This window comes from Fukomys damarensis, unplaced genomic scaffold (assembly GCF_012274545.1).
Source record: "Fukomys damarensis isolate Sample0158 unplaced genomic scaffold, DMR_v1.0_HiC HiC_scaffold_25, whole genome shotgun sequence".
Classification (NCBI taxonomy): Eukaryota; Metazoa; Chordata; class Mammalia; order Rodentia; family Bathyergidae; genus Fukomys; species Fukomys damarensis.
In genome coordinates this window covers 10482272-10509485 of record NW_022900937.1, presented here as the reverse complement: position 1 = coordinate 10509485, position 27214 = coordinate 10482272, and the positions used below count along the sequence as shown (strand labels likewise).

The 27214-nt window shown below is 49.0% G+C and overlaps 1 protein-coding gene and 1 long non-coding RNA gene across 2 annotated transcripts in view; one reads left to right on the top strand and one right to left on the bottom strand.

Annotated features, from left to right (window-relative positions):
- The window catches only part of LOC104874245 (cingulin-like protein 1), a 63271-nt gene extending 36063 nt beyond the window's left edge, over window positions 1-27208 (bottom strand). Inside the window, exon 1 of the mRNA XM_010641270.1 lies at window positions 27117-27208. The gene's annotated coding sequence lies outside the window, so the exon portion shown is untranslated. The remainder of the gene's footprint in view (window positions 1-27116) is intronic.
- LOC104874243 lies at window positions 4115-7477 on the top strand. The gene is made up of 3 exons (XR_783699.2): window positions 4115-4326; window positions 6540-6902; window positions 7293-7477. It is a non-coding gene; the product is annotated as an uncharacterized LOC104874243 (long non-coding RNA).
- Window positions 27209-27214: the final 6 nt, after the last annotated feature.

Sequence of the window (27214 nt, the reverse complement as noted above, 5' to 3'; positions counted from 1 at the left end):
GGCAGTAAAAGTTGAAAAACCCTGGACCTGAAAAAAAAAATCACTACAAAGAAAGGAGGAAAAGGAAAAGACACAAAAAGGAGACAACGAGAGGAAATTCTTGCCTGGCAGTTAAGGGTTTAACAAAAAACAAACAAAAAAAAGTCCCCAGCTGCCAGAGTGGGGGCCACACACTTCCCTAGAGCTCTGGGCTCTGTTGCCTACCAGTGACAGACAACTCCTGTGACTTCTCTGTGAAATGTGAAGATGTCACTATCAATCTAAAGAAGCTAAAAACATTAAACAAGAAAAGGAACAACAGTAAAAACCCACCATCAACATCAGGAGAAAACAATGGCCTCAAGGAAGCCATTAGCTGAGTCCTTTGCAGTCACTCTCCCACATCCATGCCACACCTGTGACCTCAGCAGGAGCTCCCTACCTGCCTGGACACCTGGAGGGTGAGGCGAGCACCGACGAAGGGTATGATCTGTGCTTAATAAAGACCAACCGTAGAAGCAGCACAGGGAAATACACTCCACCCTGGGACCACCAAGAAAGGCATCCATAGAGAATCCAAAAACTACAAAAGTCGCTCTTTGTCAAGAAATGGCCTCAGAGAGTGGGTGAGGGGAAGGTGCTGGCTCAGGTCAGGAAATAAGCAGATTAAAGGCAAAGACCTACACAGAAGTGCTTCACCGAAGCTGATAAAGTTGCTTCCCAGAGAGGGATGTGTTAATCCTGAAGCCACTGTCCCTGTACAACAGATATCAGGTGGTGGGAGCCCTGCTTCACCACTGGAGTGGGGGGTGGCAGGTATGTGGGAGACATTGCTGATGAACCATGTGGTAGTGAATTAGAGCTGGAGACAACTGACATGGGATGAAATATGGAAATGTGCGTGCGTGCGTGTGTGTGTGTGTGTGTGTGTACATGTGGTAGCACACACACGCCCTCCCCTGCTCTTTCAGTTGATATGGCTGATAGCAGCAGCTCCCCAGTAGCAGAGACCAATGTGGCACCCAGATCTTGGTTTCCCATGCCAATAAATTCTCCATAAAAGGAGCTAGGACCCCCTGAAGAAGTGGCTGATTCTAAGACAAGGGAAAGAAATATAAAAGGTGAATCCAGAACATCTCCTAGTGTTTGCCACTGGGCTAAGCACTCTGTAACCAAAGGACGCACACCATGTTCCCAGGCCACGCCCTCCAGCCCCACTGCTAACAACAGCTGTACTTTCACATTCCTGTGATATTTGTCTCCCCCACCAGCCTGCTGGATCCATCAGAGCAGAGACTACATTGGCCTTTGCCCATCTTTTCACCCCCAGTACTCCACAGCATGACTGGCATAATTCAACGTTTAGGAATTGGGTAAATGAATGAGAAGCTTCTTCCCAGTCATCAGAAACTCCCAGGAAGACACAAAGACATTTCAGTGCTGAGTGACCAGTACGGTGCTTGACCCTGGAGAGTAAGTCGGTGTCTGGCGCTAGTATTAAACAAATTAATTAGTCATATTTCATTAATAGCATAGTGATAAATACCAGCCATTCACCAAGTGCCAAGCACCAGGCTAAACACTACATTGTTTTTTTTTGTTTCCTGGTACCCGGGTTTGAACTCAGGACCCTGTGCTTGCCAGGCAGGCACAGTTCCACTAAGCTACACCCCCAGCCCTAAACACTACATTATTCAACAACTAGCAAGGCATTGCTCACCACCAGCTGGCAGGTGAGCTAAACTGAGGCTCAGAGGGCTTAAATCACTGGCAAGGTCATACAGAGAGCTGTTCAGAGCCCGAAGTCATGCACACTCTCTGACCCCAAAGCCTATCCTCTTTGTGACTCCAGAGCTCAGCTCCCTGACAGGGGAGACAGACGTTGGTTGGGGTCTGGGATTCCAACCAACATTTATGAATCCATGAAAGATGCACCCCACCTCCAAACCATCAAGTCGAAGCCAGACAACGGGCTCATCTGGACTGTGGGTTGGGCTCCCCTTGTAGAGAATTATAGTGAAAGGGGCCAAAGACGTGGCTGCCAGGAAGTCAGCTAGCTAGCAAGGTCTGCATGCCCAGAGGAGACACATTCATGGGGGCCTTCAGAGAGCTGCTGCCGATCAGGGACCTTCTTGAGCATCTCAGCTGTAAACGAGAAGGAAAGAGGACGCTGTAGGCCCACACTGTGAAAAGGTCCCCCAAAAGCAGAGGTAGCGGGGTCACAGGAGGATGCTGGCTTAGCATCTGAGGAAGGGCAGAGTGCGAAGGGCTGTGCAAGAGTCCTAAGGAGAAGACGGCGATGATCCTGATCACCATGGGGAGAAGCATCAAGACTCGGAGCAGTCACCCCTACGACTCTGACCCAGAAGGAGGGGACGTGGGCTGGTGGGCAGCCCTCCCCCCGTGGGGCTCCCTGCGTGTTCCTCTGAGGCTGTGTGCTTGGAACTTCTGGAATGGCTGGGGCAGTTGGTGCTTATTCCAGAGGATCTGCTGTGCTGAATGTTGATCTGTCATCTCCAGGGATCACAGTCATTTCAGTGAACCTATGAACAATGTACAGAGCCTTAAAAAAAAAAATGAACGGACTCTGTCTGTGCTGCATTCACTCTGTAATTACATTGTTGGCTTCAGGGCCAAGTTCAGGAACCTAGGTTCTCCGCATTAAGCCTCATTCGCTTAGACTGGGTCATCCTTCTGGTCTTTGAATGTGTTTGGCTTCTGTGTGCTCATAAAATGCATCTGGGATTCTGTAGTTAAAGGCTCAACCTTTAGGGTGAGAGAGACAAGGAGTAATCTCATTCTGCCACTTACTGTTGTGTGGCCTGGGGCAGAGGCGCAGTGGAGAACTTCCCTGGGCATTTGAGGGAGCAGCTGAACTGCATCTCAGGATCCACAGCAAGAGCAGCAGCCCTGAGAAGTCGGAATTGAGGATGTGGGAACAGAGCATCTTCTCCTGTTGTCCGTGCTCCTCTCTGAACGTCGAAATACAGATATTTCTCCTCTAACAACCTAACTGGTTAATGGCTATTTGGATTTATGACCAAGGTTCCTTTTTTTTTTTGGTACAGTTCTGTACATCTTGTGTATAGAGCCTCAGTACCTTTTTTCTTATACAGCGTGCTTTCTTTATACACGACTGTAATTTCTGCTGATTGCACAGCACAGGACTGTAGTTTCATGTTCTGTTATACGTTACAGTACTGCACAGAAGAGTAACATAAATAAAAGCAAAGCATCAAGTTGGGGTTCCTTTGCACCATTCTTTGTCCTGAATACTGTAACGTGCATGCTGTATACAAGCCCTCGTTTAGTGACCAACTCACTCAACAACCTGGTCACAGGAACCGAACTCAGTTGTTGAATGAGGAACGTCAGGGCTTTTTGGTTTTGTTTTCCCCTTCTGGAGGGTGACTGTCCCCCACTACCTGTCAGAACCAGGACCCTAGGAAGTGTCCACAGCCGCCTCCTGGAGCCTGTGAATACATCACCTTGCACAGCAGAGAGGTGTGATTACATTAGAGGTAGCCGGGATTATCCAGGTAGGCCCAGTGTAATCGCTGGCCTCCTTACAAGGGGAAGAGGAAACAGGAGGGTTGGAGTCAGAGCAGATGGCAGCATGGAGTTCGGTCAGGGAGAAGACGCTGGGCTGTGGCTTTGGAGGCGAGGGAGTGGCAGAGAGCTAGGAACTGTGGGTGGGCTCTCAGTGCTGAGAAAGGCAAGAGACCGGATTTCCCCAGAAGCCTGTGAGTACAGCCCCACTGCTCCCTTGTCTGTCTCTATTCGAGGCACTGAGTTGCGGATGCCTCCTTCCTTGAAGTCCTGCCATCGCCTGTCCCTCTTGTAGTGTGAGCTCCCAGCCGTCTCCGGTTTGGAGGCAGAGCAGCTTGTCTCTGCCTTCCCACCTCCTCCACTGCTGACTCCCGCGGTGGCCAACACGGAGCTCCATGGAGTGAGTCCTCGGTAACTGTCCCAGGAGCCACAGGCCCCGAGGAAGCCTCCCCAAACCAGCTGTGTGGTCCGGTGCGAGACCCCTGACACAGGGTGATGGGGCGGCTGTCCTGGGTCTCTGAGGTTCAGCTGTCACCCTCATTGTATCCTCCCTGAGTATCGGAGGGCGGGTTCAGAAAGACCACGGAAACACAGGTTTGGAACTTTGGAACTTTCTATCACAGCTGAGAAGTGGCCTCCTCATTTGTGAGCTCACTGAACCCCGTGATGGCCCTGCGCAGTGTGTAGCCCAGCCCTTCTTCCGTATGTTTGGCTACCCACAGGCTCACGGGCCAAGTCATGTCACAGCCTCTCCCTGCTGACGGGTGGCCAGGCAGCAAGGGCTCAGATTAAGAATAGGTGAGCAGGGGTACAGAAAAGGGCATGGCGTGGACAACAAGATAAACTCACACCAAATATAAATACCAGAAGGGCTGTCGTGTGAAAAGGAGGTTAAACCTGCCCTGTGTGGCACCAAAGGTTAGAACGGGACAATGAGTAAATGTGTGTTCTAATTCAATCTCAGGAAAGCAGACAGCTTTCTCACAGCGATGCCGAAAGATAAAAACAGGCCGTGTCCAGCGACGGTGCCTCCCCATCCAGGCCAGAGAGCTAACAAGTGCGGCACCACTCACAGGTGGGCTTGGGAAGGGACTCATGTCAGCCCCTCAAAAACCAGATTCCTTCTGGATCTGAGACTCAGCGACCCTGTGGCGCATTTCCTGGGTGGCGATCATCCCTTTACTCAGACAGAACGCAAGACAATCAAAGATATGAGGAACAGTGCTGAAGGGGTTGAAGAAGCAGAACCACAGACAGAGCTCACTGCAGATCTTATCCTGGGTGCTTTATCTCTGCACGAAGCCGAGCTGAGGATGAAAGTCTCTTTGGGAAGCCTCTCCTGCCCACGGCCGGGGTGAAGGCGCCCCCACCCTGCCCAGCTCTGTGGATCGTCATCAGGGCCAGAAATAAGTGAGAATCTTGACAGTTACTTCAGCACCCACCTCATCCCAACCCAAATCCTCAAACCTTCATCGGCTGCCTGCCGGCTCAGTACCCCTCGCCTAACCCAAAGGAAACCTGGGAACCTCACAAAAAAAGATGCGCTCGGCAGCAGGAGTTTGAACACCTCTTCTGCAATGCACAGAAAAAAGAGCACCTTGGTGAATTTTCCTTGGTTTAGAATAATCTAAGCTTCCGGGGCTTGGAAAAAGGTGGGAGGCAGCAGGAAGACTCAGTTGGGTGTTGCAAGCTCCACACAGCAGCCGAGCCATTGCCACCGAGACTTGCTTTTAGAAAAGAGAATGAAGAAAGCTAGGGGGACCAAGAGCACACTACAGAAACGCTGACAGCGCTGAGCTGTTAGGTTCCCGAGGACGAAGACAGCCAGGCCTGGTCCTCTGGGGGTAACGAGAGAGCACGGGGATGAAAGCTGAGCCAGATGGACCGTCAGGGACTTCGACCTGAAGGGCATAAGCGCATTCTCCGCGCCAGGAGACCGATGCACGGCTTGGGTCAGCAGTGCCTCTGCCCCTGGACAGGGTCCTCTGCTGATACTCTTCACAAACACTTCAGGGATTTCGTTTTGTTTTATTTTGCCTTGTATTTTGAGACAGGACTGTGCTAATCTGGGCAGGCCTGGAATTCACTGTGTAGCCCAGGCTGGCCTCAAACTCCCAGCGATCCTCCTGCCTCAGCTTCCCACGTGCTAGGATCACAGGCGTGGGCTGCCGTGCCTAGCTAATAATTCTTTGATATTGAGAAAATATTGTCAACGTCACCATCCAACATGGTTCAGATTTGACAAATTTTAGTAAAATCCTTCAAAAGGTGTGGTTTTAAAAAAAAAAAACCCAACTTGGTCTTTAGGGTACAGTAGTAGCTGTGTTCTCTAACCTATCATAGTTTATTTTCAGACTCATGCTAAAATACAAATACCACATATCTGTTACCTTGTCACTCGCAGGCAAATCTGATTTTCCCCAAGGACTCTAAAAAGACATGAACACGATAAACTCCTCTTATTTTAAAAAGCCCAGGCATGGTGGTGCTTTCCTGTAATCTCAGTACTTGGGAGCCTGAGGCAGGAGAATCACCAGGAATTCAAGGCCAGCCTGGGCCGCAGAGTAAGAATTGGTGTCAAAAAATTAAAAAACTGAAAATTTTAAAGGATCGCATTTTACCTTTTTAGCAAAAGGGAAAAGAAGCTGGAGGAGCACACGCACAACTCAGTTAATGCCGTGAAGAAGACCTTCACACACCATGATAAAATCAGGGCAGGGGCTTAGCACTTTAAAAAAACAGTTCGCTGTGTTCTCTTGCAGTTCTACTATGTCATGGTGTCTTGTACAGGATTTAGCAAATAATACAGCCTCAGATTTATGTGGGCTGGATTTAGTTTTTCTCTCCCTCTCAGAGGTTATTTCTGAGCCTCTCCACCCACACATACACCAATGTGGGTGCCACACAGAAGGGACAGTAATGCAGGTCTAGGAAGAGCGGAGGTGACATCAGGGCTTCCTGACCTCCCGCCCTCCATCTACCAGCCTAACCGTGGCCCCTCCCTCATTCAGGTCAGAAGCAGAAAGCCAGGAAGAGGAAATAAACCCCTCAGGGAGAGGACCACAGCTTGCAGAGCAACCCCGAGTCAGGTGCTGCTCTGTGACCCTCTCCTGGGTCCCCGTGGAATCTCCTCAGCAACCTCGCAAGATGAGAAAACTGAGACTGGAGCTGAAGAAACTTGGACGAGGCTTCAAGACTGACCGAGGACAGCACGGGTCCTGAAGGGGTCCTGGCCCTCCACAGCCCTCCCTTGTCCACTTGAGGGACCCAGCTCCCTCCTCAGCACCACCAGCCCTGTCTGGAAGCGCTGAGTCCCAGAAACATGCTGTCCTGAAAAAACACACGCTGGGCCCAGTCCTGGGCCTTGAACCCTGGTGAGTGGAAAGAATCCGCCAGGTGCCTGGCCTGAAAAGGCAAGGTCCTGAGAGACCTCACCCAGCAAAGGCGCTCTGCAGGCAACTTCCTGTCCACAGCTCCCTGCTGGAAGCTGGGTCTCTCCAACCAAATGTGGTTTTGATTGGACCTGTTTCTCTACATTTTTCTCCTAAGAAAAATAACTCCCTGGTTAGACTCAGAACCGCACAACCACACCTACCTGATTTACTAGCTTCCAATTGGTTTTAAAGCCTCACTGGTCCCCTGAGCCCGCTTGACAATTCCCTAAAACTCCTCAGTCACCCCTCTCAGTGAGCCGGGTGCCCAAGCCCTTCCTCCCTCTTGCACCACACTAGCAGTGACCCCTTCTTATTGATTCTGCCCCCTAGATTCCCGGCTTCTCACCCCTTGCCTGCACCCGCATTGTGACCCTTCAGAGATTCCTCGTGATCTTCCAAATGTGCCTATGACATTTGTACTTCAGCTTAGCACTCACTCTCTGGAGCATTCCTGTCCTCCAATTAAATAAAAAAAAAAAAAACATACAAGCACCTGGCATGGTACCCGAGGCCTGACGATCCTCGCGACGCTGGGCTCCCTGGGCACCGTGCCCCCACTCGTGGGTCTCCCACGCACCGCCCTCTCTTGATTCCCGAGCCTGCCTAGCCAGCCCTGCTCTTCTCAGGCAGGACTCCCCGACTCTCCCCTGGCCAGATTCCAAAGCTTGGGTCCCCGGCACACGCTGAGATCTGCCTTCTGCTGGTCGGCTTCTGCAGGAGACCTCTTCCATCCCTGTACTGTTGAGGTCCCAGCAAGGGCACGGGGACCAGGGAATGAAGCCACGGGGCCATCTTAAAAGCGTGGGTCCTGGTAACAAAGGACACTGCGAAGGCCTCTGGCAATTCTCACACTGACAGAGAAGCAGGCTGACATGCAGGCGCAGCCCAGACCTTGCTTCCGCACTCCCGAGGGTCCCCAGGGCAGGGCTGAGCTGGGCACACTTGGAGTAAAGGGATAAGGGATGAGGGTCTCTACCAGAGGAAATGATTTCAGTTTCAGAGTCAGAGTCAGCCAGGGGTTGACGGCCCAGGGAGACCTAACTGTTTCCTTTCAGCAAAATGAACACAACAGGGTGTGGCTTTCTGAAACGAAGACTGCTCTCTTCCGGAACATCCCACAGCTATAGGACTTCAGAGGACTTACTGGGTCACTCCACCCACCCTCATCTCCAAGTCCTCCAAAGACAATGAACAGAATGCTTTCTTCAGCGCTTTCAGACCTGAAACAAACTATCAAGACCTTGCGCTTATGAGGCAGGCGCAGTGCCACTGAGCTAAATCTCCAGCCCTCAAATTTAAACTTTCTAAGTATTAAGAGAAAGGATTTAGGTTTAGGGCAGCAGTAAGACTAAATGTTATTCTAATGAAATTCCTGGTAAGAAATCTCATCTACCCTAGGCCTATCCTTCACAATTATCTCTTCAAACATTTGTAAAAATAGAAGCAATCCAGAAAGCAAAGCAGGTGAGAAGTCTCTTTTCTCATCATATTTGCTAAAAATAAAAGAAAAAGACCACACATCAGGTTGCCATATGTTACAGCGAGAGCCAGCTCATAGTTCTCCCTGCCCTGAAGAGGTGGAGAGCGACTCAGGAAGCCCAGCTCCTGAGCTCGGTGACCAACTGGACTTCCGTCCGCAGCAAACAGATGATTCAACAGCTACCAGTTTTACTCCAACAGAAAGAAAATTCACAAGGCAGCCCTGCCTTCCACAGGGCCTGTGAACATATCAGCAATAAACCGACAGTCACAAATTTAAATTACTACCCCCTAACACTGTAAGCTCTTAGTTACTATTTCATAAGCACCCAATATTTTAATAAGTGAATGTGAAAACCTCTTTCGGTTTTTCAGAATGCATTCAGAGCCCAGCACTACAAGCTCTCTGAGACGTCAGTGCAATCAATGCACTAGTAATTTTTTGGATTTGCGAGTCTGTTGTGATTTTGGTTACGACACCACCAACATGTCTGCCATTTTTGAACACAGTTTTGAAGTGAAGAGCCAAGCAAGAGTCTGGCTTCACCCCAAGCCTCAGTTTCCCCATCAGGAACATCCTGCTCTCCCTCCACCATGCAGTGGCTGCAAGAAGAAACCCCAGGTCTCCACGCACCATCGGGTGGCTGCAAAGCCACGCTCAGCCACCCGCCCCCTCCTTCTCGGGGAGCACTCTGTCCCCTCTCCATCACTGTGCTGTGTCCCCAGGAGACACGAAGCCCCACACCCCATGCCTGAACACCCTCCCTGCCCTGTTCCCTCTCCCCATCCCCCCACCCTAGCCAAAATTTGTGCAGGCAGCTTCTTATCCTTATCGGAGAAAGCTCCTGCCTACCCCTACAGAAGGCCTTTCCGGTGCCCTCAGAGTCCACCTTATCTCGCCACACTGTCCCTCCCAGCAGTCAGCTCCTGATGGGCCTTTATCTGCTGTGTTTATCGGCATCTCCGCCCACAGGATATAAGCTGTTAGGAGCCGGTTCTGGCTTTGCAGACACCCTGTGATCTTTCTGCATCTTCTTAGGGTCCTAGAGACAGGGACAGAGCAGGGAAATAGGAGAGCACAGGGCATGCAGGAGGGTCCCATTCATGAGCAGCCTTCTAGGGTCCCAGCCCCCCCACTTCCAGAGCTCAAAAGGAAGACGCTGGAAGAGAGAGTCTTACCTGAGGGCAGGAAACCAAATGCCTCGCTCAGAAAACAAAAGCAGCCCCTAAAGGTGGCCCAGAGTCAACACGAGGGATGAGAGACACAGCCAGGGGCGAGAAGGGAAAGTGCCCGGCAATCAGGCTGTGTTACTGTCTGTAATGGGGGAATGGGCTGGGAAAGGGAAGGAGGAGGCTTCATTTTGATGCCTCATTGCACACAGCACTTTACAGTTTAGAAAGAACCAGTACAAATGTGACTGTGTTGGTTCTCATAAAAAGATCGTGAGAGAGCCAGGTGTGGCACACACCTGCAATCCTGGCACCTGGGAGGCTGAGACAGGAGCATCACCATGAGTTTAAGGCCAGCCTGGACTACATAGCCTGTCTCAAAAAACAAAACAAAAAAAAAGGTGAGATAGTCAATCTAGTGACTAGCACCTCCTTTTATAGGTAGGAAATTGAGTCTGAAAAAGAAAAGTGATTTCTTGCCCTGATCACACAGGAAGCAAGCAACAGGGTTGAACCTCCGGGTCCAACCTCAGGGTCCAGTGGCTACAAGCACACCCTGCCTTTTGACCAACTTCAAACAAGCTTAATTCCCAAGTGCTCTCTAGCTGCAGTTAGCAAGACTTTATTCACGTTGTCCAACGTCTTTTACAAGCAGGCTGCCCTTCCTGGCCTCTCTGCCTGGAAGAGATGCGCTATTCTCTAAGCCTTCCTGGGGTGCTCACTAGCTGGAGTGCCCTGCTAGTGGAGGGAAAAGTTACACCCACGTCTTTAAAATAAGTTTCCTCCTCGGCTCAAAAAAGCACAGCCAGGTGGCCACCACAGAACTGGACAAAACTGTGGCTGGAAGCATTTTTTAATTTGAAAATGTACCCTTTGCAAAACCAACTCCTGTAAGGGCCTGGATTTTTCAGTAACCTCCTTCAAAATGTTATTCCCACAGCTTTTCATGGAAAGCTGGGTTGCAGAAAATCCCAAAAAGTCCCTGCATTCTTCAACTTGAAAACACCCTGCATGCTGCTGAAGAAACAAAAGCCCTTAGCGCTCATAAATCCAGGAAGATGATGGGCCAGGGATTTAGCTCAATGTCACCATACCTGCCTTGCAAAGTGCAAGGTCCTGAGTAGCTCAGAGGCACTGTGACTGCCTGGCAAGCAGAAGATCCTAAATTCAATCCTGGATACTGGGAAAAAAGGTCCAGGAAGATGCTGCAAGGGGGTGCAAAATCTAGGAAGGGGAGAGTGCTTTCTGTGGTGTCTCAGGAGAGCCTAGCTGGGCCCTTCCAAACTCAGCAGGGAGAGAGGTGGCAAGAGCTCAGCTGCTTTCCCGGAACTGCTGTGGGCACCCAGGACTTGGGACTTCGGGGCACAGTAGTCAGAACAAGCTCCGGGGAGAGGCTGAGAGGGATGGGAGGCTTCCAGCAGACTCAATCACCACCTCCAGCAGGCAGCCGAGGCTGACCACAGAGCAATGGCCTGGCCTGGGCAAGGCATGGTGGCGTTGGCAGGGGACACGGAGGTCACTGGTCCCTGAGGCTGTGACTGTGTCTCCCACAAAGGGACCTCTCCAGCTGTGGCCACTCCCGAATGTTTCTGTCCTTCTGCACAACGTCACCCCAGTCTATCTGGATGGAGCATCTGCCAGCCTGGCTCGAGCCACCCAGATGCTGCCTTTCAAGAACTGCATATTTCTCTAATTATTTCCAGGAGAACCAAATATTCTAGAGCCACTGGATTCACTGTGGAGTTGGCTTTTTCCCACAGATGGCTGTGGCTCGGCCTCCACCCGTGGGTCCCAGGGGTGCACAGTGGGAGGCTGTCCTCGTCCTTTGCAGTTGCTGAAATCTGTTTTGAAATAAGTGCCTGGGCACAGGCGAAGAGTCTGTTCACCTCCCAGCTTTCGTTTTGGAGGATTTTTGCTTTTTAATTCTTCAGCTTTATCCTTTAAAGAAATACAGGGTTAAAGGAGAAAGCACTCTGGATGCACTCCCAAGCCTTCAATAACAATAGCACTTTTCTTCAGAGCACGGTTTTGGTCCAGATGCTTCCAGGAAAACAGAACCAGGCCCAGCCTGGCTGACAAATCTCAGCAGGAGTCGGAGAAGGCTGGTGAAGCCAGGACCAACTCGGAGGAGGAAGTGCCCACCCCTTAGATTTTCATTTGAAACAAACTCAAGGTAGAAATGGGAGAGATCAGAACACCGGAAGCCTTTGAACTCTCTCCACCTGTGCCATATGGTATTTAATTTGCCAAACACCAATAAGTAACCCTAACCCTCAAGACTGCATGGAAGGTTCTGCAAAATCAATCAACACTAATGTGTATCCCAAATAACTTTGGTTTAGCCAATAAGAAGCTGAAGTGGTCCAGGCAGGTATCACAGCTCCATAGACTCCAGGTTCTGCTTTTCTGGGGGGTCCAATCACTCGGAGCCAATCACTCGGAGCCAATCGCTCGGAGCCTGGCTTCTGCCTCCACGACTACCTCACAATCTAAGATGGCTGCTGGGCTTCAGCCATCTTGTTCACGTCCTTAGCAGAGGACAAGGGAAAAACAAAAAGGATTCCCTGTACATACATGTTGTCCACAGAAATTTCTCACAAGCCACACATAACATTTTGAATTTCACTGAAGGGAGGTGAAGTCCTTGTCTCACAGCCAGTAAGGGGAGACCAGGGAAAAACATTGCACACCCTCAAATAACCAGGCTGCGGCAACTGAGGAGGGAGAACAGACAGTAGATATATAATATTCTGTCTTTACCACAGAATACAGAGTAAGTTTAAGAGCTGGTAGTAGAATAGGAATGTAGGGATGGGAGCTTTTCAGAGGCAAAAGAAAACTTTGTCGAGTTGAAGATATTTTGAACAAGTACTGTAAAGAAACCAATCTTCTAGAACCATTCAGTTTTGAATTGAATTTATTTCATGAAACATTAAAGCTGGTAAGGAAATTTTTTGGGCACTCTAGACCCTCAACTCCATCAGAATCATGAAGGAGCTTTTAAAAAATATACATATCTGGGGCTGGGGATTTAGCTCAGTGGTGCTGCCACCTGCCTTATAACACAAGGTCCCAAGTTCAATCCCCGAAAAAAAAAAATCTAAAAAATACATATTTAAAATTCACTTTTAGTAATTCTGATTGATAGTTTGGGGTTCAGGTCTAAATTGTGATATTAAAAAAAAATCAGTCAGGCCTGGTGACATAGGTGCCTGTAATCCCAGCATTCGAGAGGCTGAGGCAGAGTGATCGCAACAAGTCTGCGGCCAGTCTGAACTACATAGTGAGCTCATGGCCAGCCTGAACTACACAGTGAGACCCTGTCTCAAAAATAAATAAATAAAATGGTGACTTCATCCTTTTCAGTTTTGGCTGGGGTCCCTACACACTCTCAGGGGAGCAAGGACTAGCCTACACTTCTCATTCATAACCCAGACTTCTATCCTGAAACTCACCTCCAGGCTGCCAAACATGGATCCAAGCTACGCCATAACCCAACCCACCCCAGGCTTTCAGCAGAAGACTCTTAAGTCTTCATCTGAACAAAACCCCTTCCACAAGGAGTCTTAGAGAGTGAGAGGCAGGGCCCACCAACAGCTGGTAGAAGAGAAGAGGCCTCCACAAATAAAGGTTCATAAAACATTCTCCAAAATAACCTACATTAAAGCATATACATTTTGAAGTCATGGCAAAAATAACTTCTTAATTCATGGCATGTAAGTTTAGTAAGTAGGTCACAGCCAGCAATGTATTATTCTCTCATTTTCTTCCTCATGCAGGGAAGTTGTGTTCAAATGACTCATTTAAATGGCAGAAATATAAATATTATCAGATGAAGAGAAATACTGTGGTGGGGAATAAGGGTACAACTCCCCTCTTTGCACCCCAGCTGGGGGGACTCTACTCCCACCCTCCTTCCTAGGCAGAGGACGATGGGCTCCACGGACCCTTTAGAGAAAGATTTTCCTCCAGATTCTCTCCCTTCCCCAAGGCCACACACTGTGCCACGTGACAGCTCCTTCCTTGCATTCCTGGGAGTCACATGAATAGGGCCACGGCTGGACATGATGGTGCACACCTGTAACCGGAGCGCTTAGGAAGCTGAGGCGGGAGGACAGCAGTGAGCGTGAGGCCAGGCTGAGCTACAGTGAATTCAAGGCCAGCCTGGAATACATAGCCAGACATTGTCTCAAAAACAAAAACCAAGTAAAAGCAAATAAGAACTGAACCCACATCCCAGAGTCTGACTTCTTCCTAAAAGACTTTATGGGGGCGGGGGATTTAATTCAGTGGTGCCACCACCTGCTTTGCAAGTGCAAGGTCCTGAGTTCAATCTCCGGTACAAAAAAAAAGACTTTATGGACGGCTGCTGAGAACCATCAACGAGGCAGACCGCCCAATCCTCTGGCACAGCCCCTACCGAAGGCCAGCACGCTGCGACCTCTGGGCCCTTCTTCAAGATGCTTCGCTCATTCCTCACACCCAGGGTCCACCACAGAGCCCCTGAGCACTCAGTAGAGGGTTAAATGGGCCCTACCGTGGCTTAGCAGAGTCTGCGCCAATGCAGCTGCTCCAGCTGAAGAGGATGCAACAGGCGATGCCAAGCGCTGATCCTGAGCACAGGACCCCACGCTGCAGGGCCGGGAGCACAGACTGGTGTGAACCCAGCAACCAGACAGAGAACTGCACACAGCAGGCGCGCACAAGGACGAGACGCTAGGAAGAAGCACCAAGAGCCACAAACAAACCAGGAGTCCACGAGAGGGACAGACGGGTCAGCACAGCACACAGATGCAACGAAATGTAAGAGGGAGCGGCACACTTGGTGATGAGAAAGGGCGAAGGGTGGCTCCAGGCGGACCCATGGAGGGATTTCACAGGCACCGTGTGAGGCAGGAGAGAGGAAAAAGCCACGCTGCACAAATGATTTCATATTTCATGAAGATCAAGGACTGTACGGCCCAAACGTGCTTGTGGCCACACAGCAGCAATTCACTGAGGAATCATGACCGGAGGGAGCCCGAGGGAATGGGTGGCAGAGGCTGTCAAACTCAAGGTTTGTGTGTTTTCCACAGAGGGAAAAAGTGTATTTGTTCCTTGGCTCTCACTACTTACTAGGATTATGGCCTCAAGGAAATGTCTTAATCTCTTTAAGCTTCAGTTTCTACACCTGAAAAAGAAGGTAAAAAAATCACCTGCTCCGTGGGGGTGTGAGGAGAATTAAATTAGGTACGGAAAGTGCTAAGGACTCAGCGTCCGGCAGGCAGGGGAGCAGGGTACATAAAATACACAGCAGGGCAGCAAATCATCTACGGTGTCTCAGCTGGTGCCAGGAGCTGCTGCAACCCTTAAACTCCTAATTACATCAAGATCCTGCCTCCCCGGCCCCAGTTCTTATGCACGACTCCAGGCCAGAAGCACAGCCCACAGGAGAGAGGGGACTCACCCCAGATTGTTGCCACCAACTTTTCAGAGAAGGGAAACCAGCAGGGGCCACACATCAGGGCTAATTGCAGCTGAAGAGGAGAACAACTTCTGTCTCAGAAGGCAGCGGCCGTGTTTTGCGGGAAGAGAAAGAATATTTTATTCTGGTGGAAAAATTCATTTGAAACTGAGGAGGCATTTGGGAGCCTAAAAGCTCATCTGTCTTCCCTAAGGAAAGAGAGGAGACAGCAAACTCTGTTAAAAGTGTTTCATGCTGACTAGCTAAATTTATTGTCCTTAATGTATTTCAGATTTACAACTAAAAAAAAAAAGATTATCTTTTCTTTTCTAGACAGTCTTGCTATGTACTTCAGGCTGGTCTGGAACTCACTGTGTAGCTGAGGCTGACCTCTAACTCGAAGCAATCCTCCTGCCTCAGCCTCCTGAGTGCTAGGATTACAGGCATGCACCACCACACCTGGCATACAATTAAAAAAAAAAATTTAAAGTATGTGGTTGCTGAGAAAGGAACTTAAAACAGTCATGTGACAAAAGGCTCAAATGATATCAGATCACTGTAAACACCTGAATGGTGGTCTCCAATTTGTAAGGTTAACCTATAGGGTTAGGACCAACACTTCTGGAGACTTTGTGCTTCTGCTGAGATAAGGCAACTGCCTAGGTTTGAACCAAGTCCCACTGTCTCCTACTTGTTTCTTGGAAAAATTACTCAACCTTTCCAGACCTCAGTCACATCAATAAAATAGGTTGATAAGATTATTTTGAGAACAAAATAAGTTAATACATGCTAAGTACTTAGAACACTGCCAAGCTTGTTAAGAAATGTTCGCGAGATTAGTTTCATGCTTTCTGGTATAGATGCAGAACTCACCTAAAATGACACAATCTAATCACAAAATTCACAGTTACAGTCTAGACTCTGAAATCCAGAGAAGATTGTGTACTGAGATGAGGTCAGATGAATGCTGGGCATGATGGGGTACACCTAAAATCCCAGCATTCAGGAGGCTGAATCAGGAGGATCACACAAGTTGGAGGCCAGCCTGGGCTACAGAGCAAGTTCAAGTTTGGCCTGGAGTACACAGTGAGACCCTGTCTCAAAAGAAAAAAGAAAAAAAAAAAAAGACTGTCAAGCGAGCATGAATATGTGGTTGTTAGGGGTATACACACACACACACACACACACACACACACGCGTGTGCACACACACACACTCTCTCTCTCTCTCTCTCTCTCTCTTTCTCTCTCTCTCTTTCTCTCTCTCACACTGAGAATTTAAATCAGATCAACTCTGGAACACAATGTACTAAAGATTTCAGGTTCTTTGGCCCAAAATAATCCCTTAATAGATGTGAAGTATTACTTTTTGCTTCCAAGTATTTCTAAAGATATTTTAAAGCTCTACACTGAAAAGGTATCTTTCTTATGTGTGTTTGAAAAATATGGTGGAAAGCCAGGTGTGATGGCACACTCCTGTAATCCTAGCACTCGGGAGGCTGAGACAGGAGGATTGCTGTGAGTTCAAGGCCTGCCTGAGCTACATGGCAAGGCCCTATCTCAAAAAAAGCACAACAACAAAAAATGATGGAAACTATCTGTTGCACATGTGAGGAGCAAAGTAGATAAGACTCAAACAGGGACTCCTTTTAACCTGCAGCAGAGGAGGCCTGGTAAATTTGTACATTTTCCTTCCATTGTGAGGGCTGAAAGCTTTCCATTTTGTTCCAAAGGAAATGATCTTACCAATGACATCATCATTGTCTGGTAGAATGGGTATCCGCTGGCCATTACTTAGGGCCAAATGCTAAAACCCAAGGGGATAAAAGTGAAAGGCAATTTCATGGAAATGACAGTGACACTATTCTTCCTTTTGATTTACAAGAGTCAAACTCAACGACACAGAGCCCTCAAGAATTACAAAGACTAAGAGAATTATGAAGAATATCTGCCCTGAACAATAGCTGCAACTACCCTCAACAATTCAAAAGCTTGCTTTTCTATACGGAAGACAAGTACACTTTAAAAGACTACTACATGTAATCTTTCTCCAACAGGCACAGTCACAGTTTTCTAATACTAGCCAGAGATGTCAAAAATCCCTGTTTCACAATTGTTATCTGCAGTTTTTTCCTGTTATCAAAGTGACATAACTAAGATAGCAATTTCCTGATTAGTCCAGAGTATCAGAGAACTTTTGCTTAAAAAAAAACCGCACATTAGGGGGTGAAGGGAAGGCAGGGGCAAGGGGAAAAAAAACTGCACAGCCTATACATACTGAAAAGTAGGCTATCCAGAAACTTCTGTAGAAGCAAGCACCAAATCACAGCATGCGCCACCATAAAGCAGCAGCATATGGCGGGACTTCCTGTCTGTGCTGTGCCTTTCGTTGTAAAACCCTTTTTCAGCTTTACTTTCCAGAACTTGGAGCAGCAGCCCTCAATATGAGGTGGATAATGAATACAAAGTTTCACACTCTGATCAATTCCTCAGCAATGAATTAGATTCTGGGAGCTCGTGGAAAAAGGAGGAAATGACAGACCTATTTTATTTGCAAGATACATTTGCAGCAGGATCTACTTTCTTGCTGACTTGGGCTGAATGGTTAGGTTCTATGCTTCATAAAGTTGCTTTGGGGCTTGACATGAACATTCATTCATTCTCCAAATGCTGCATCGGGTAACAAGGAGATTTTTTTTACATGGCCTTATTCACAGCTGGATTTTTCCCCTCCCACAGCTTCCCTTCACACAGGTCACACACTACCACAAGGCACTGCGGTCCTCCTATGGCCAGGCTCCAGCAATGTCCTTGTCATGACCTCAGTTTCCTGTACTTCCCTCCCTCGTGTTCACCTGGCTGCCTGGCACAGCCTCCAATCACGCAGGAATTACCTAAAAGTATGTGCCCCGCTCCCCGTTTCTCCTCCTGTCTGTGAGTCACCTGTCTTTGAGGTCCCTCCCAGCGCGGTGGGACCAAAGTCCCCAGAATCTCAGCCCAGAATGCCACACTCCTTTCCTAGCCCATTTTGCTGAGGGCTGGGCAGTGGGCGGAACTCAGCCTCCTCTCAGCTGCTTTACCTCCAATGCAGCTTTAAGCTGGGTGGTTGCAGGGAGGGGACCCGTCAGGAATGTCCTCACCTCACACCCACCCCTCTCTGTGGCCAGTCTGGGTCAAAATGAGCTACCAATCTGGCCGGGCCTCCCCTGGAATCTAAAGCAAAGGATATTATTAAAGTCACAGGTTAAGGATCCCTCCCTTCACAGCGCCTCATTTAGAAGCTTGCAGTGACGTTAAACGTAAACACTTCCCAAGAATGCTTTAAAACACAAGGAGGTTTTTATTAAGCCACTTAATTGAGGGCCACTTCTCATCGTGGAAAGCTTTTACACTGAGGAATAAAAGGGGCCTGCTGGGTGTTTTCCGGACACTCGTTTTTTTTAAAACCTGTCACAGCTGTCACAGGGAAATGCAGAACAGCTCCGGGGCCGGGCATGTGCGTCTGGGTTCAGTATTCACTTTGAGGGTCATTAGGAGCCCCCTAGAAGAGAGGGTGGGAAAGTGGAAGAAATATGACCCCAAAGGACCCAGATAAAGGAAGAATAACACTGTAACGCTTAGAAACAGGACACAGCTCGGGGGAACAGCAAACCCGGTGAAGAAGGGTCCAGGGGGACGTGGCCAGAAGATACCAGGGGGAAAGGGGGAAAGTGCTAATGGTGACGGTGGTGCAGTCCATGGATGGACTTGGGAAACATCATGCCAAGTGGGAGTCACCAGGCCCCGAAGGCCACACACCGTATGGAATACATCTATAGGAGACTTGTGGCTCCACAGAGACAGGAAATAGATTGGTGGTTGTGGGGAAGGAGGAACGGGGAGCAGCCACTTGTGGGAACAGGGTTTCCATTGGAGGGATTGCAAGCCTTTCAGAGTTAGTGAAGACTACACAACACTGTGGATGTACCAAGCGGCACTGATCTGTACACTTTAGTTGGTTAAAAATGAAAATTTTAGCTTATGTTAGGTTTTTTTTGTGGGTTTTACACACCAAAAGAAAAAAAGGAGCTCCAATTCAGAAGCAACCCCATCCCTAACTGAGCAACAGTACATATGCAGCAGGCCGAAGGAAGGAAATGTGCACTACTAACAAACCACTCACAGCTGAGCGAACCATCCCAGGCCACTGTGACCTTCACAGGGACAGGTTGCTCAATCCTCTGTCTTCAGCTGGGCATTTTGTCACTGTTACCCCCATTTTCCAGCTAAGGAAATTGAGGCATGAAAGGAAGTAACTCCCGCACGCCCTCAGGGAGTTTTCAGCCACGACCACTTTGGAGTGGCCTTAACTGAGTCATCACCTAGGAAATGGGGCCTCAGGAAAAGCCCCTTCAAAGCCACTCCTCCTCAGGCTGGGGCAGCTGAGGCATGCACGGTGACCATGCACAGGCCCTTGGTCCAACCCCCAGTGCCACTTCAAGTGCCAGCAGCTGTTGGTTTAGTCCGCAGAGCACGGCAGGTTGAAGGGGGACAGAACCACTGCTCTTTCTCCAAGGAGAAAAGCTTTCAGGGTCAGTAGGGCACCAGGCCCAGCTCCCCTGGGTCTTCTGCAGAGGCTGGGAACAACTACACACTGACCTCAGGGGATCCCTGGGCCAGCATGGTTATTTATACGGAAACAGAGCAAGATTAAGGAGGGTAGAGTAGGGGCTCCTGCAGGGCAACCCAGAGGCATAGAGAAAAAGTAAAAGGTGAAAAAGGAGTAATTCCTTTCTTCTTTTTTTCTTTCTTTCTTTTTGTTTATTTTGTTTGTTTGGTTGGTTTTTGAGACAGTCTCACTCTGACATTCAGACTGGCCTCAAACTCACAGCCATCCCAAGTGCTGGGAAAGTAGGCTGCCATTCCTCCCACCCTACTGTACTTAAGCAGAAGGGACCTCCATCGATAGGACCCTTTGACTGTAGATGTTTAAAAAAAAAGCTGTCGCTATTCAAAGTTCCACCTCACCTGGGCTTCCCGGACTCAGCACGGTTGATGTTTGGGGACAGAAGACTCTCAGGGAATGTCCTAAAGTTTACAGGATGTTCCGCAGCGCCCAGAGCTCTGCCCACCAGCAGCAGTAACAGGACCACCAAGAATATTTCCAGGTCTCCCAAGCAGCTCTGCCTGAAAAACCACACATGGCAACTCAGCCCGATCATGCAGAAGCTATATCCCTGTTCTGCAGATGAGGAAACAAAGCTGAAACTACAGAGACTGCTGCCCAGAGTGGCACTTCTCATGACAGGCAAATGGGGCTTCCAACCCAAGCAGGTAAAACCTTAAAGTTCCTACCTCTAGATGTCTGCCTTCAGTACATCTGTGGTCGAAACCAACTGTGGATCAAAACTTTTATTTTGTTTTTTTGTTTTGCTTTACTTTCCTTTGTTTTGTTTTGAGACAGGGTTTTGCTTTGTAGTTCAGGCTAGACTTGAACTCACTATGTAGCCCAGGCTGGCCTCAAACTCAAGGCAATCCTCCTGCCTCAGCACGCTGAGCAGCTAGGATCACAGGCATGTGCCACCGCACCTGGCTCAAAAGTATTTTTTAAATGAATCTATACCAACCATGTACAGAGTGCAGACTTTCTTCTTGGCATTATAAACTGTTTACATGGCATTTACACTGGATCAGGTACAATAAGTAATCTAGAGGAGATTTAAACTATCCGGGAGGATATCATAGGTTATGTGCAAATCCTGTGCCACTTTATATAAGGAACTTGAGGAATTATAGATTTGTGTGGCCAGTGGTGGACTGGAGACTCGCAAGCCGTTGGTCCTCAGCTCCAAAGCTGCAGGCTGAGAAAGTGCAGTCACCAACAATGCCTGGAAGTCTGAGGGCCTCTTACTCACCAAATAATCTGCCAGCTGGGTGTGGAGATGCCTTGGAATAATAAATACTTCAAGCACATGCAAGCAAAGAACACCACTGGCCGAGAGATCTTGAAACGCATCTTAAATAGCACCATGCTTTCTTCAGAATTGGCCATCTTTTCTCTGTGAAACTCTCCCACTCCCCACTCCCTCGCCCTTCCCAGCGCTCATCTGCCTTCTGTTAGGAAATCATCGCCGCCGGTGCTAGAGAGAGGCAGATGAAGCAGGGAGAGGTCAAGTTTCCAACGGCTGACTGTCTTCCGTCCTCCTTTCCACGAGGGTTTATTGAGCACCTATCTTCTGCCACGCACAGCAGGCAGATGAGGTCAGGGAAGAATCTGCCCCTGTGTGGCTTTATTTCAGGTCTCTGGGAGTCCACACAGGCGCACACAGGTGCGGATGGTGTCTAACTGCCGAGGAGAGGGCCACCGTAGAAACGAGGCAGCAGGTGAGCTGCAGGAGTGAAGAGGAAGCAGGGAGCTTCCGTCTCAAGGCGGGAGCCCTCCGGCGTACAGCTCAGAGCTGAGGACCAGCATTTGAAACTGGATCCCACCACCAGGAAGCTGCACAACTTCCACGACAGCTTTGTTTCCCTCACCTTTAAAACAGGCTTGTGATGGGCACTATTTCAGGCCAGCATTAGGATCAGCTCTCGGGTCGGGGCTGGGAGTACCTGTTACGATCACCCATCTTGGGCCGCTGTCTGGGGAGCCCCCTCTCTCATCCTACCCACTCCTTAGGAAGTGAGGCTCGAGCTTGCAGGGAGAGGTGAGCCTACCTCGTCTGGCCAGGCCTAGAGAATCGGCCATCAGCTTCTAGGTGGCCCAGGACGGCAAGGACAGTGAGGGCTGGGCTGGCCACATCTTAGATGAAACTCACAAGGAAAAGAAACCTCAAATTGGGGAAGCACCACCATGCAGTTCCTTTGCAAGCTGGTCTCCTTATCTTGTCTCTTATCTCTCCCCCCATTCTTTCCCTATCAGCCCCTCTCCGACTCCTAAAGCCTGATGGTAATCCCCACGCTTAGCCTCCTTTCCAGATTTTTTACATTGATTGGGGAAATGAGAGAGTCTGGTCTACTCTCCAGTGGCTGGTGCATGATTTCGAATCACTAGTTTCAGTAAATAAGAAGAATTAAAACATCACAGACAGAAATGATGGAGAATCAATCTTTATATATAAAAAAAAAACCTACTAATATAATAACTACAGCAAAGTACACAGATGAATTTGGTAAGTTAGTAAGCTCTACCAGAACCTCCTCATGACTTTGAAAACTCAGCCATGTCATTTCCCTTTTGTGTTTATTACTTTTCTTGTTGAGACAAAATACCTAAGACCCAAAGTGAAAGGAAGAAAGGTTTATTTAGCTCACAGTTTGTAGAGGCTTCAGTTCATAATTGGCTGGCTTCAAGGCAGGGTGGCATGGCAGGGAGAAGGTAGCAAAGCAACAGACCACAGCGCTTTCTGTCCCTTATATCTTACCCAGGCTACTTAGGGTGGGCAGCACTCACACCCTTAATCCTAGAACCCTTGAGCCTAGCATTGCACCATGAATCCATCCCAGCATCACACTCTAGATCCAGCCACCCCCTAGGACTGCACGAGGCTCTAGGGGGACCTCCAGACATAGCCGTAATACCTCTGCAGTCAGGTCAGAAAGGCCCAGATGCTGAGAGTCTGAAGCTGGGCTGGAATCCTAAAACTGCACGCCATACCCGAGTCCAGGAGCCTGGAAAATGGGATGAACCATGTGTGTGCTCGGACACAGGACTCCTGAGAAGAGTCACAGTATAGTAGATCTTCCTCTTACATGGACCTCACACTCGCAAGAGTAAAGAGAGCACCTGTTTCACATGCAACAAAACACAAGGACACAACACCAAGGGAATTATCAAGGCCCAAACTGGAAAATCACAATCCTCCTGCCTCAGTCTTCCTGCACACTGCTAAGTAATGGTGACTGCGCATTACTAACCAAGGGGCCTTATAGATGGTAAACCTACAAAGCAGTGCTCTGAACCACTGCCTACTATACCAAAGGCAAGACTGGGCAGAGGCTGCCAGCCCAGCCCCAACTCTGTTCCCACACATTCTAACTCCATAGTGACCCTCTGCTCAGCCCTGGCCATGTGCCCTGGATCTGACCCTTCAGGGCTGAAATCCTGTGCACCCACTGCAACAGTGCTGGCTCATCACCAACCTGTTCCAAACTCACCTTCACTAATGACAGTGCTGCTTGGCCTCCAAGCCCCGGCTCCCTGCGCTTTGAAGAGCTACTGCTAATTACTATGCAGCAAATTTTTGTTTCTGTCACCAGCACTACAGGCCCAAGGACTGGATGCACACAGCTTCATGTACTCCAGAAAGCCTGGCACTGAATTTGTTTTTTGTTTTGTTTGTTTTTGATTTTTTGAGACAGGGTCTCACTATCCAGTTCAGCTGACCTTGAACACACTGTATAGCCCAGGCTGGCCTCAAACTCCAGGTACTCCTCCTGCCTCAGCCTCCCAAGTGCTGGGATCATAAATATGTACCACCAAGCCCAACTGAAAATCCAATTTCTTCCTCAGCTCTGCTTAGGAAGTGTGAGTGTAAAACACTTAGTTTTGGATTCAGACAGACCCAAGCACCCTCCAAACTCGATTCTTCCTTTTCCAAGTACTGTGGAGCCTCTACAGGAGCTGGTGCCTCTTTGGACCTCAATTTCCCTGTCTGTAAAAGGAGGTCACTGCCACCCGCCTCTCAGGGACCTGCAGGTTCAGAGCAAAGAAAGTGTTGAGCCCGCACTTCCAGCCTGGCACTTGGACGGCAGTCAACAGACAAACACTGACTTCTCTTATAATCCAAGGGTGATTGGCCAAGGGGACAGCAACTTCCAAGGGAAAACCTGGGTGACATCCAGCCTCCAGCCTGCCCAAAGAGACGTGAGCTAACATGGCAATTGTGTGGCCAAGCACAAATGTCCACCCATGGTCTGGAGTCACAGCCACAACCAAACCCCTCTGCAGAGGCAGCCATGCTAACTGAGCTGACGTTGTCAGCTGCACTGCAGACGCGGTCCAGCCACACTGCCTGCCAGCTCTCCAGCCCCATTCAGACCCTGTCCACCAGACCGCTAGATCAAAACGCCCTGCCTAGAACCCAGCCCTCCTACTTCCAACCCCCGCCTCCCCTTAGCATGAGGGGAGCCTACTCTTCCCTTTCTCAAGCTAGAAAAATATTCACTATCAGTCATTTTACCCTTAATGCAGGGACTCAATGAAATAACTCTAATTCAAAACCAAGTACAGTGCTTCAGATACCCGCTGTGTCAATGAACTGAAGAGGAACCTATCCGGGCAAGGCTAGAAATACCCACCGTACCCAGTAAGTCTGCCATCTTGGATCCCCAACTTACTGCAACCCATGCTTTCATGCCCCACCCCACCTCAGGCTCTTCCAGGAAGGTACCCTGTCCTACTAACCAAGAACTCAGCAGGTAATGTGCTCAAGGAGGGAAGAAAGCAATGAAAGGAAAGTCCCTGGTGTGAACGTACAAAGCACTCTCTCTCCCAAGGATATTGGTATGGAGATGGGGATGCAGGACTGTGCATCAGGAAAGAAGATAAAGGGGTTCTGTTTCCATCACTTTTCCATGGCTGGGACATAACACCTGATGTCCACAACTTGAAGAGTGGTTTAATCTGGCTCATAGTTCTAGAGGATTCAGTCCATGGTCAGCTGGCTCCAAGGCAGGATCACTGTGAGCCACTCAGCTCTGGTACAACTCCCATTACATCTCCCTTTTATTCTTTTTCATTTTCAATGTTTTTGCATCCTAATGTGTTTCATGCTAACAGCAGTGTCATGTGCCAGAATACAGTAAAGTGCTTGGCCTTTCAGAGAAAATTACCCAACTTCCAATCCCCCTTGAACTTTGTTTTTCTCCTCTGATGCCAACCCCCCGGCCATTCTCTGCCCTTTAACACCAGGACCAGAGCGGGCAAAGAAAGGAAAGGCACAAGCCAGCGGGGAAGCGGGACTTTTTGAGAAGGTCAATGACATCTCTTAGATAAATGAGCTGCAGGGGGAAAGAGCTAACCATTAACCATCTCTCACACTATCAGTACAAGCTAATTAACTTGAAGACCCCCCCAAAAGAGGAAGCCAATAATAGGACAATCTAATCTTAATGCAAATCCTTAACACAAAACAAAGGCCTCTATGTGGTACTATACACCTATCCCAAATTAACACATTCAGGTCAGGGCCATACACGCAGGTACCAATGAGACTGTCCCGTGCCACCCGAAGGGACAGTAAGGCATGTACCACCAGTGGTTCAAGCCGGCAGGAATGTGTTAAGAAGACCCCCCCACCAACTCTTTCTTCATATTTTTCTTTACTTACTTTATTCTGATCTTTGTTTTGTTTTGCGGCAGTCTCACTATGTAGCACAGGCTAGCCTTGAACTCATGACAGTCCTCCTGCCTCAGCCTCCCAAATGTTGGGATTACAAGTATGTGCCATCGTGCCTGGCTCTCATCAGTTTAGAATATTACAACAGCTACCCCAAAGTGAGAAATGTTCAATGAATCTCTTTATGTCCACATTCAGGTGCACTTTGGCGGGGAGGGGATCCTTGTACCGCTGTTTGGGTGCACTTGTCAGATACCAACAGTGCAAGAGCACCCTCAAATAAATATTTTTCAATATTCAAACTGAGACAAGATTCACAAGTTCACAAACCATTCAATAATATGATTCATTTTGTCGGCTGGTCCATAAAACAAAACAAACAAAAAATCAACAACAGGAAAATACTTTCCATAAGGTCGTTCCCGAAGGGTGAGAATTCAGATCAAGAGCTGCCCTGGAATCCACATGGCCCTTGTCCCCAGGCCAGGCCCCAGATGGTTAAGATGACCCCACCTCAGTCACACTTCTAGTAAAAGTAGAGAGGCCATGGTAGCAGAAAGGAGGGAGAAGACAAAGACCAATGGGAAGGGCGATATCTTTTTTTTTTTTTAATTTTCAAAATAATGTCTCAACTCATTTAGGAGCTAGAAATGAACACAAACTTTCCTCCCCCTCTGGATGGCATTGTTGAAAAGATGTCATTCCACTGCTAAGAGAAATACAGGAAACAGAGCCAGCTCCTCAGAAAAAAAATTAAATCTTCTGATCCGTGGCCAGGCTGCAACATACGGGTGAGAAATCCAACACACACATCACACTTGGGGGACAGAGGTGGGTTCAACCAAAATCCCAGAGACTATTGTGTTAGTGACAAAGATGCAAAAAACTTTCTTAGTGGGATATAGATGATCCGAGTCGGTGCAAACATGCACTATGCTTCATTTCCCTCGTTTTGGAGATCACTTGGCAGGTGGCTGAGGCACTGCCTCAGATGTGCCCTGCTATGAATTTCCCAATTCGCGGGGTATTATTCTATGAAGAAATGAGTGCTGCTACATCCGCGGGGCTTGGCCACACCAAGAAGAATACTTTAACTCACAAATGCACACATTAACACAACTACCAGCCATAGAGCAGTGAGGGTATCATCCGCTGTGCTTCTCAGAGGAAAATTCCCCACATTTATGCAAAAACCATTATGGGGAGGGGGTGGGCTCCCAGAACTCACACGGTCCTGTTTTTCCTGCTTTCAAGCTGAGATCTTTTCCAAATACAAATCAAATCATCTGGCCTCTCCCTCACCGACGATCCTGTATTATAACCTTGACTCATGAAAGGCTGCCTAGTTCCTAACTCCTAGGTAGAACTGCCAGGGCAATATTTACTATAAACAAAGGGAAGTTTTTAAGAAAGGCATCACCTGCGTCTAAGGTTGGACAACCCGGATCCACAGTCTCCGCGGCTGAGCCAGGATCCACAACACGGCTGATCTGTAGCGGCTCGGTCCCCGGGGCTGCTCCCCAATCCAACTGAGTCCAGATCCCCACAGGTGGGACACAGACGCGGGTACTTTTTCAATCTCTCCAGATGTGCACCCCAGCTTGGGAGCCAGCGCCCCTTAAAGACAGTGCAGTGTGCGCCGCGCAGGTACTCGGCGCTGGAGGCGCACTTGGGGCGAAGGGGTGCACACTCGCGGGGGTGCGAAGTTTGAAAGTCGTGCGTAAGTAGCAGTGTGACAGCTACGAACCTGCCTGGGCTCCGACTGTGAGGCGACTCGGAGAGTCCCGGGAAGAAGGCCGGGCCCGCGCGCCGGAAGGCTGGGGCTCTGGGGTCCGTGCCGGGTGC